The sequence below is a fragment of the Podarcis gaigeae genome (genome assembly GCF_964106915.1).
Source record: "Podarcis gaigeae genome assembly, chromosome: 17".
Classification (NCBI taxonomy): domain Eukaryota; kingdom Metazoa; phylum Chordata; class Lepidosauria; order Squamata; family Lacertidae; genus Podarcis; species Podarcis gaigeae.
Genome location: NC_139694.1, coordinates 6745456 through 6754229, shown reverse-complemented (window position 1 = coordinate 6754229; position 8774 = coordinate 6745456). Strand labels below are relative to the sequence as shown.

Genomic DNA, 8774 nt, shown 5'->3' with positions numbered 1-8774 from the left:
ACTGGACTCGGACCTCGCCTCTCGGTTAGCCCCCAGGACCAGCACACCCCTGTTGTAATTTTGAACTGTATTCTTCTTTGGAAGGGTCAGGCTGCAAAGGCGGTCTCCACTGTTCCTCCTCCCCAGTCCCTGATAGTAGTTTTACTTACCCCCGATGTGACGTGGTTATGCCAGGTACTTGTATGTTTCTCTCCACCCAAACTCGACATCATTATCTGCCACTGACAAGGCGTGATCTGAAATTAATGAGGCACACGAGGAAGCCAGGATTTTCACACAAGATGGTCTTTAAAAATAATAATAATGCAGTCAAAACCAGTTAGTGCCTAATCTGCCCGTATATTGCAGAATGCCCTAGGAAGCACAGAAGCGTGGTGTAGAATTAGAAATTTGCCCTCTTAAGTCTCGTCTCCATCAGTGGGAGAGGGAGGGTTTCTGATGACAATCAGAGTCTGTCTTACTGCTTCTCTCTCTCTCTCTCTCTCTCTCTCTCTCTCTTTCTCATAATCCACATGTAAGCCACCGCAGATCTTTCAGACTGCAAAGGTATATATACCAGTGTCACCATTTTGAAAGGTAACTGAGGGTAAAACGGAGAGCCTATGTTGAGCACAGGAAATGAAACCCACTGCCATTCTTAACTTCATCAGAGATTTACATATTTTCCTTATTTATTTACTTCATGCCAGGAGTCACTTTCTGTGAAATATCTCCAAGCAATTTCACAGTATAAGCATCAAAGGTAAATAAAATCTGTGGCAAGTCAGCATGACATACCAATGATAAATTTAAGATTGGAACTGGCTGAGGACTGGCAAGTGAAATGGTCCCAGTTTTATGGGGGATGAGTTGGGGAAGGGAGGTTTTCTTGCATGAGGCTCTGGCAGGAATCAAACATTGCCCGTACAAATTTGATGTTAGTTATTATAAAGAAGGGACGCGGGTGGCGCTGTGGGTTAAACCACAGAGCCTAGGATTTGCCGATCAGAAGGTTGGCAGTTCGAATCTCCATGACAGGGTGAGCTTCCATTGCTCGGTCCTTGCTCCTGCCAACCTAGCAGTTCGAAAGCACGTCAAAGTGCAAGCAGATAAATAGGTACCGCTCCGGCAGGAAGGTAAACGGCATTTCTGTGTGCTGCTCTGGTTCGTCAGAAGTGGCTTAGTCATGCTGCCCGCATGATCCGGAAGCTGTACGCCAGATCTCTCGGCCAATAAAGCGAGATGAGCGCCGCAACCCCAGAGTCGGTCACGACTGGACCTAATGGTCAGGGGTCCCTTTACCTTTACCTTTAGAACATGCAAATACCTCTCTGTTACACTGGGCACTACAATTCTGGAGGATGATATAAAGTGCCTAGATGTGATCCTATCAGCACACAAGCACCAATATTATGAACTGAGAGAGAGAACTCTTGAAACACTCACAGGGCAAAGTTCATATTTACTGAGTCAATTCAACATTGAGTCAAGAGGAGTTTGCCCATCAGATTGTAGAAGTGAATGCCTGACATTAGTTCTTGCCTTAAGAGGGTTTTCTCATGTACCTTCTTTACAGGCTGTTGGGTTGGAGGACTTGCTTTCCCATGATGTCATCTCGTTTGGCTATCTGAGTAAATGAGACAACCATGTGACTTGGCAGGTCACACAAGTCCCAGAAAATCAGCACCCACGTAAATACAGCTTCACGGAAAACTTGCTCCAGTATGACCTTTCATGTGAAAGGCCAATGCAATCTGTTCCAGGATTGGTGGTTCAAGCAGAAGCACAGCGCCCAGATGTATGGGGCCACTTCATGGAAAAGCAGCTCCAAGTGTCCCTATTTTCCAGGGATAGTCCTGAATTTACAGAAACCATCCCTCCCAGTTTCTGGTTTGATCCCGCTTTTCCTTAGGACGTCCCTATTTTCATCAGATAAGTGTTAGAGGGTATGGAATTATGTGACCTCTGAGTCAAGGAAATAAGTAACTATACAACCTTTAGAAGACATCTGAAGGCAGCCCTGTACAGTGGTACCTCAGGTTGCATACTCTTCAGGTTACAGATGCTTCAGGTTACAGATGCTTCAGGTTACAGACGCTTCAGGTTACAGACTCTGCTAACCCAGAAATAGTACCTCAGGTTAAGAACTTTGCTTCAGGATGAGTACAGAAATTGTGCTCTGGCGGCGCTGCGGCAGCAGGAGGCCCCATTAGCTAAACCGGTGCTTCAGGTTAAGAGCAGTTTCAGGTTAAGAAAGGACCTCCGGAACGAATTAAGTTCTTAACCCGAGGTACCACTGTATAGGGAAGGTTTTTCAAAATGTTTAATGCTTTATTATGTTTCTATATATGTTGGAAGCCATCCAGAGTGGCTGGGACAACTCAATGAGATGGATAGGGTATAAATATTATTATTGCTGCTGTTGTTGTTGTTGAATAGGACGTCCCTATTTTCATCGGAGAAATGTTGGGGGGTATGCTTCATCCAATGGAGTGGATAGCAACCCTGACTCTGGGAGCAACTCCTAAGCTCTCCTCTGCTGCTCAACTTCACTGTGACATCACCCCCCAGCTTTTGTGACATCATCACTACCCATCCAGCTGTTGCCTGGGGCTTCATCACTGCCACAAAATCCCTTACCTGTTTGAGCATCTAACATGCAGCTTCGCAGAGGCCTGGAAAATGCCAACTAGCAGGACAGGAGGGAACATACAGATCTGCAAGATGCCAAATTCACAAAGCTGGCAGCTGAAAGGGAACAAGAAGGGCGGGAGCAAAAGAATCTGGGCTACTTGCAACTTTTGTGGTCCAAGCCTCCTCCAAGTGACCTCATGCAGAGTGGCTGGGACAACCTAGTCAGATGGGTGAGGAGTTGTTGTTGTTGTTGTTGTCGTTGTTGAATAGGACGTCCCTATTTTCATCAGAGAAATGTTGGAGGGTATGCAGTTATCATTCTTTGGCAATGACAAACTGCATCCATTTTTGAGATTGTAGCTTCGTATAAGGAGCGCTTTGAAGCCCTCTCCCTCCAGTAAAACGGAACAACAAACCGACTCATTTTTTAATGAAAAATGGTAATAACATCCCAACAAAAGAATGCTTAGGTCATTCAACTCAAGTATAAATAATTATCATCATTATTGTGCGGCCGCATCCCACCCCCGCACCCCCGTTGCACCTGGGAGCTCTAGCCAAAGAGGGATTTAATTAAATCCTCATGCCAGATTGACAGATGAATGGAGCGATCGCTGATTCATGAATGGCTGGCCAGAAGGCCAGGAGCCAAGCCTCATGAATAGAGCTTTTCACTTGGTGACCTGTAGCTTTAACGCCGGGTGTCACGCCAAGGAGGCCAGGAGGAGGACTCGACTGCTGGGTTTGCGGTAAGCAGATGTAGGGCACTGCCCTGATAACGGATGGATTACATAATCTGGCAAATACGCAAACGTCCAGAAGCCCATATGCTCTCCATTGTCCTGCTGAGGTTTATCCGTGTTTTATGGATGCTGGACAGGAAAGGATTGTCAGATAAGGGACCTGCCTGCGCTATGTCTGCTGCAAAAGAAACTTTGAGTGGAAGGTTAATTTGTTGAAGAAATAGTGCAAAAGAATGGGGGGGGCGAATAAAAATGGGCAAAAAAATGTAATTGGTTATTTTGATTGATAATTTGTTCTGTTGAAATTGTTTAATAAAATAATAAATATTTATTAAAATATTTAATAAAAAAAATAAGCATGGTATATACGCAGTGCCTGGGACCTAGAATTCCACTCTGCATCTTCAAAACAAATGGGCATGTAGACCTCTCTCGAAGGGACCCAGGAATTATGTCGTATTTCATGTCATGGAGGCCACTTCGAAAAAATAGGTCTCTTCGAATATATCTTCTTCTCCTTCGCTGTTGCTGTCCAATCCAGCTGCTGCCAAATGAATGGGGAGTAAAGGTTCTGGTGATGTGAGATCTGAAAAAGTAAAAAAGGTAAAAGGTAAAGGACCCCTGGACGGTTAAGTCCAGTCAAGTCCAGTCAAAGGTGACTGGGGTTGCTTTCAGGCCGGGGGAGCCATCGTTTGTCCACAGACAGCTTTCTGGGTCATGTGGCCAGCATGACTAAACTGCTGCTGGTGCAACGGGACACGGTGACAGAAACCAGAGTGCACAGAAATGCCTGCCACAGCGGTACCTATTTATCTACTTGCACTGGCGAGCTTTCAAACTGCTAGGTTGGCAGGAGCTGGGACAGAGCAATGGAAACTCACCCTGATGCAGGGATTCGAACCGCCAGCCTTCTGATCTGCAAGCCCAAGAGGCTCAGTGGATTGACCACAGCGCCACTTTCATCCCCTCTGAAAAAGTAACACTTGTGGGAAATGGAAGGAGCCATACCAGACAGCAGGCATGACATGGAAGCTGTTTTGAAGAGGTCAGACTTTTGCCACATGAGCTATCTGGCCTATTAATGTTCAGAACGTTTTTTGCTGATTAGGAGCACAGGAATATCATATCATATCATACAAGGTAGCCAAAGCCCAATGGTATGGAGAGTGCCTTATATTAAGCCAGACCATTGGTCTGTCTAGTTCAGTACTGTTTGAAGATGCTTTGAAGTATAAGTAGTTAATTAAGTAATTAATTTATTGATTAATTAATTAATTAATTAAATCAACAAAAAGGGGCAAAGCCATAAGGAGCACCATTTGAACTTCCTATGATTTCTACCACTCTCAACAGCGAGTAGGGTTCCCCTTATCCCTGGCCTTTCTCCCAACTGCTTTTTAATGCACCTGCCTAGTTTCCTTCTTAACCTTTCACCAGCAGTTGTCCAGGTCTAATCTCATGATTTCCTTCCCTGGGTGTGTGTACGATGGCCAAGGTGCAATATTCTGCTAGCATCTCCTCGGTCCTAATGCCTGTTGCTTTCTCCCAGGCCTCAGAAATAACTTTCACCTGTCTCCCTTCCATATCACAGGTTGACATCCCCTTTCAATGGGAATTGCAGTAGCATTATTCAAGCTAAATTTGCCCCCTCATAGGTGCAATTGCATGATTTCCTGGCTGTAGGCTAAGGTGACTGAATGCCACAGTCCATGCAAGTTGAAAGGACGGTGTGATTTGACTACTGTAGGGACCTTGGATGACACTGTGGCTACCCTTGCCCTGCTGTGAAGCCAGATTTAATCCTGGATGGAGGCTGTGATATAATTTATCAAACTGGTGTCTCCAAGGAAACCTAAGGGCCATTAGGCAGGAGTAGTCCATCAATCGCTTTTCAGGTGGCTCATGTGATGTTGACAGCTGTGGCTATAGCTTGATGTTGCTATTTCCTCCTTCCTGCCTTGCTAACCAAACCATTCATATGAGAGCCTTCTCCAGTATGACCTCAGTGATGCAAATACTGCTGCATTGTGTCTTCTTTGTGCACTATTCCATCAGAAGCTGCAGACAACATGCAATAAGCAGATCAGAATACAGTTATCCACTCCACCAAAAGTGTAACATGTATTTATTTATTTTTAATTTCCCTATTTGTCCTTATATTGTGAAGCAATATTTCTAATGTCAAAACAAACACCAATGGAAATAAGGGACAACCTTGTCTTGTTTCTTTTCTATTTGACATTTGTCTGTAAGAATATTATTTACTAAAAATTTTGTAGATTGGTCAGTATAGATCGCTTTAATTCCAGCCAGAAAAGAATTACTGAGTTCCATTTTCTCTAATACCTTAATCAGAAATGACCAAGATATATTATCAAAAGCTTTCTCCGCATCTAAAAAGATTAATGAGGCCCTTTACATGTATTAAATTTTAAGATGCATCCATATTTTAGGGTAAAATGCCTACAAAATGCATATTTTATTTTTAAATACATACAGAAATAATGTGAATTTTGTGCTTTTAAAAAAATGCACAGATGGGTGTGGAAACAGAGGAGCATTGAATTAAAAATAGGCACATGCAACACTGATGTGCAGGGCCATTTTAAGCATATCCGGTGCCCTGGTGAAAAGATCCCTCCAGCGCCCGCCCCCCCCCCCCCATTTCCCAGATTTGTCAACCTTTTCCCAAACCTCTGCAGGGATTGCTCTCCTCCCACAGAGGCTTGGGCATGCAGGGAAAGGGGAGGCCATCAGCAAAGCTGCACAGCTCCCCCACTCACTGGGGTGCCCCTGACAGGCCAGCGCCCTGGGGCAACGTGCCAGTAAGCCCAATAGGAAAGACGGCTCTGCTGATGCGGACCAGAAATAGACAGGTACTCTCTTTTCAACATGGCTTTTGCTCCAGCTCCCAGGAGATATGAGGTTGTCAGCTCCTCCCACCTTCCCCTGGCTTCCAAAGTTACTGGTAGTGGCCCAGGAAATAGACACCGCTCCCAAGTCATGGAGGGAGAGGGCCTGGGTGGAAAGAAAGGTCTAGTGTTACTCCTTGCAAAATCTTCCATGTCTTGAGAAAAGGAAATACCCAGTGACAAAGTTTGAGATGCTTGCTTCCTAAGCATTTTGCAGAATAGCTAAGAATTTATTCATGGGAAATTGTTGATGGGAAATGCATCCGAAAACTTAGATCTCATTTCCCCGAGAGCCCCAGATGTGAGAGTAAATGATTACACACCAAGACAGTACTGTGATCTATGCAAAAGGAAAAGGAAGGAGGGAAAATGTAAATTTGTAATGGGTACAGGAAGGTGAATTTAGCCAAGAGGAAGCTGTATTTATGATGGGCTGGAGGGGAAAATAGGCCGCCTGATTTGTGGTAATTTATAAATCTGTGATTTATTTCTCTTTTCACTGGCATGTGCTGTATGGCGCTGGAACTTACAGAGTAAGGAAGAAGAGCCAGAAGCGTAAAGAAGCAAAAGCATTCAGAAGTGGAGAATGCATAATGCCTGGCAAGAGCATATATTTCTCTGGTGACAAAGTCAGCAAAAATCCTTTAGGCCAATGGTGGAGCTGAGGAACAGCTATTAATCAGGGTGGAGTTAGTCTATTATCCAGAAGAAAATGACATTATTGAGGAGGTCTGGCCCCCTTCCATATATGAGTGAAATTCATATAGCCTCATAACCTGATTGTTGAAGAGAAAATTGGCCATTGACGCCAATTGGCAGCCTTATTAGTTTGGAAGATGGAGCTGTGATCATATTACACCTGGATTGGTCACCCTTGGCTTCAGCTGAACATTTTTTTGTGGCGGTTCTTTCTCTAGTTGTGTCATAACGGGAGGCGTAAATCAGGACACATAACCTCTTCTTACTGTCTTAGAGCAAAGTCCCTCCACTAATTGGACCCACTATCTCGGAGATGCATTGCTACATAGTGGAATAATAGGTGGGAAATTGGAGGCGGTTTTTAAAATCTCCAGAACCGTATCCTATTTAGGCCTCCTGAACAAAACAGTAATAATTAAATGAACAGTCTCTTTCTGGCGCGAAAATAAATTGAGGCTTTCAAGGTATTTTACACCTTGTTTCACTTTTATGTCTAGCTGAGTTGATGGGTTACTTCCAAGACGGTATGACATTCCTTGGTATTGCTCATTGCAGACATTTCTTTAGGTATTGGAACAGAAAATGAAGCTGCTCTGAGGATCATCCTGACCAGCACACAAGCACTTGTGTGTGTTTACTTAGAAGTAGATCTCAGTGAGTTCAGTGAGGTTTACTCACATGAGATTTGAGCCTAAGGATGGAAAGAGGGTGTGGTGAGAAATGGAACAGCAAAAGAACTGTTTCAAACAACTGTTTGGGCAGGCTCTCTAGTCTCAAGCAAGAAGGTACATCTGGAAACAGGTAGTGGTATCAAGTAGCTGGTAAGTGGCAATCTTAAGAAGCTGCATAACAAGAATTAGCAAGGTCAGAGATGGAAGCCAGCTCCTTAGTACCAAGGACAGCTACAGAGCAGCACATGTTGTTGTTTAGTGATTTAGTCGTGTCCGACTCTTCGTGATCCCCTGGACCAGAGCACGCCAAGCACTCCTGTCTTCCACTGCCTCCCGCAGTTTGGCCAAACTCATGTTTCTGGCTTTGAGAACATTGTCCCACCATCTCGTCCTCTGTCGTCCCCTTCTCCTTGTGCCCTCCATCTTTCCCAACATCAGGGTCTTTTCCAGGGAGTCTTCTCTTCTCATGAGGTGGCCAAAGTATTGGAGCCTCAGCTTCAGGATCTGTCCTTCCAGTGAACACTCAGGGCTGATTTCCTTCAGAATGGATAGGTTTGATCTTCTTGCAGTCCATGGGACTCTCAAGAGTCTCCTCCAGCACCAGAATTCAAATGCATCCATTCTTCGGCGATCAGCCTTCTTTATGGTCCAGCTCTCACTTCCATACATCACTACTGGGAAAACCATAGCTTTAACTATACGGACCTTTGTTGGCAAGGTGATGTCTCTGCTTTTTAAAATGCTGTCTAGGTTTGCCATTGCTTTTCTCCCAAGAAGCAGGCGTCTTTTAATTTTGTGACTGCTGTCACCATCTGCAGTGATCATGGAGCCCAAGAAAGTAAAATCTCTCACTGCCTCCATTTCTTCCCCTTCTATTTGTGAGCAGCACATAGGTTGCCACAAAGGGTCGCAGAGTTCAAGAAGCCTGTATATCATGATGCAGACGTCCCTCTCTATGTGGTCTCTTGTTTCAAATGCTCAGCAGAGCAGAACAGGACCCAGGTATGGGGAAGCAGCTCCTGCACAACAACTAGTAAGTGTGACTTGGGCTTCAGTTCATAAACCAGAGCTGGGGAACCTCCAGATGCTGCTGGACTCGAGCTCCCATCAGCCCCAGACAGCACGGCCAATGTTTG

At 44.8% G+C, this 8774-nt stretch overlaps 1 long non-coding RNA gene across 2 annotated transcripts; it reads left to right on the top strand.

Annotated features, from left to right (window-relative positions):
- Positions 1-2581: 2581 nt before the first annotated feature.
- LOC310835316 lies at positions 2582-7434 on the top strand. Of its 2 annotated transcripts, none has more exons than XR_014559543.1 (2): positions 2582-2843; positions 6801-7434. It is a non-coding gene; the product is annotated as an uncharacterized lncRNA (long non-coding RNA). The 2 variants fall into 2 exon arrangements; XR_014559544.1 differs by lacking the exon at positions 2582-2843 and adding an exon at positions 4439-5477.
- Positions 7435-8774: the final 1340 nt, after the last annotated feature.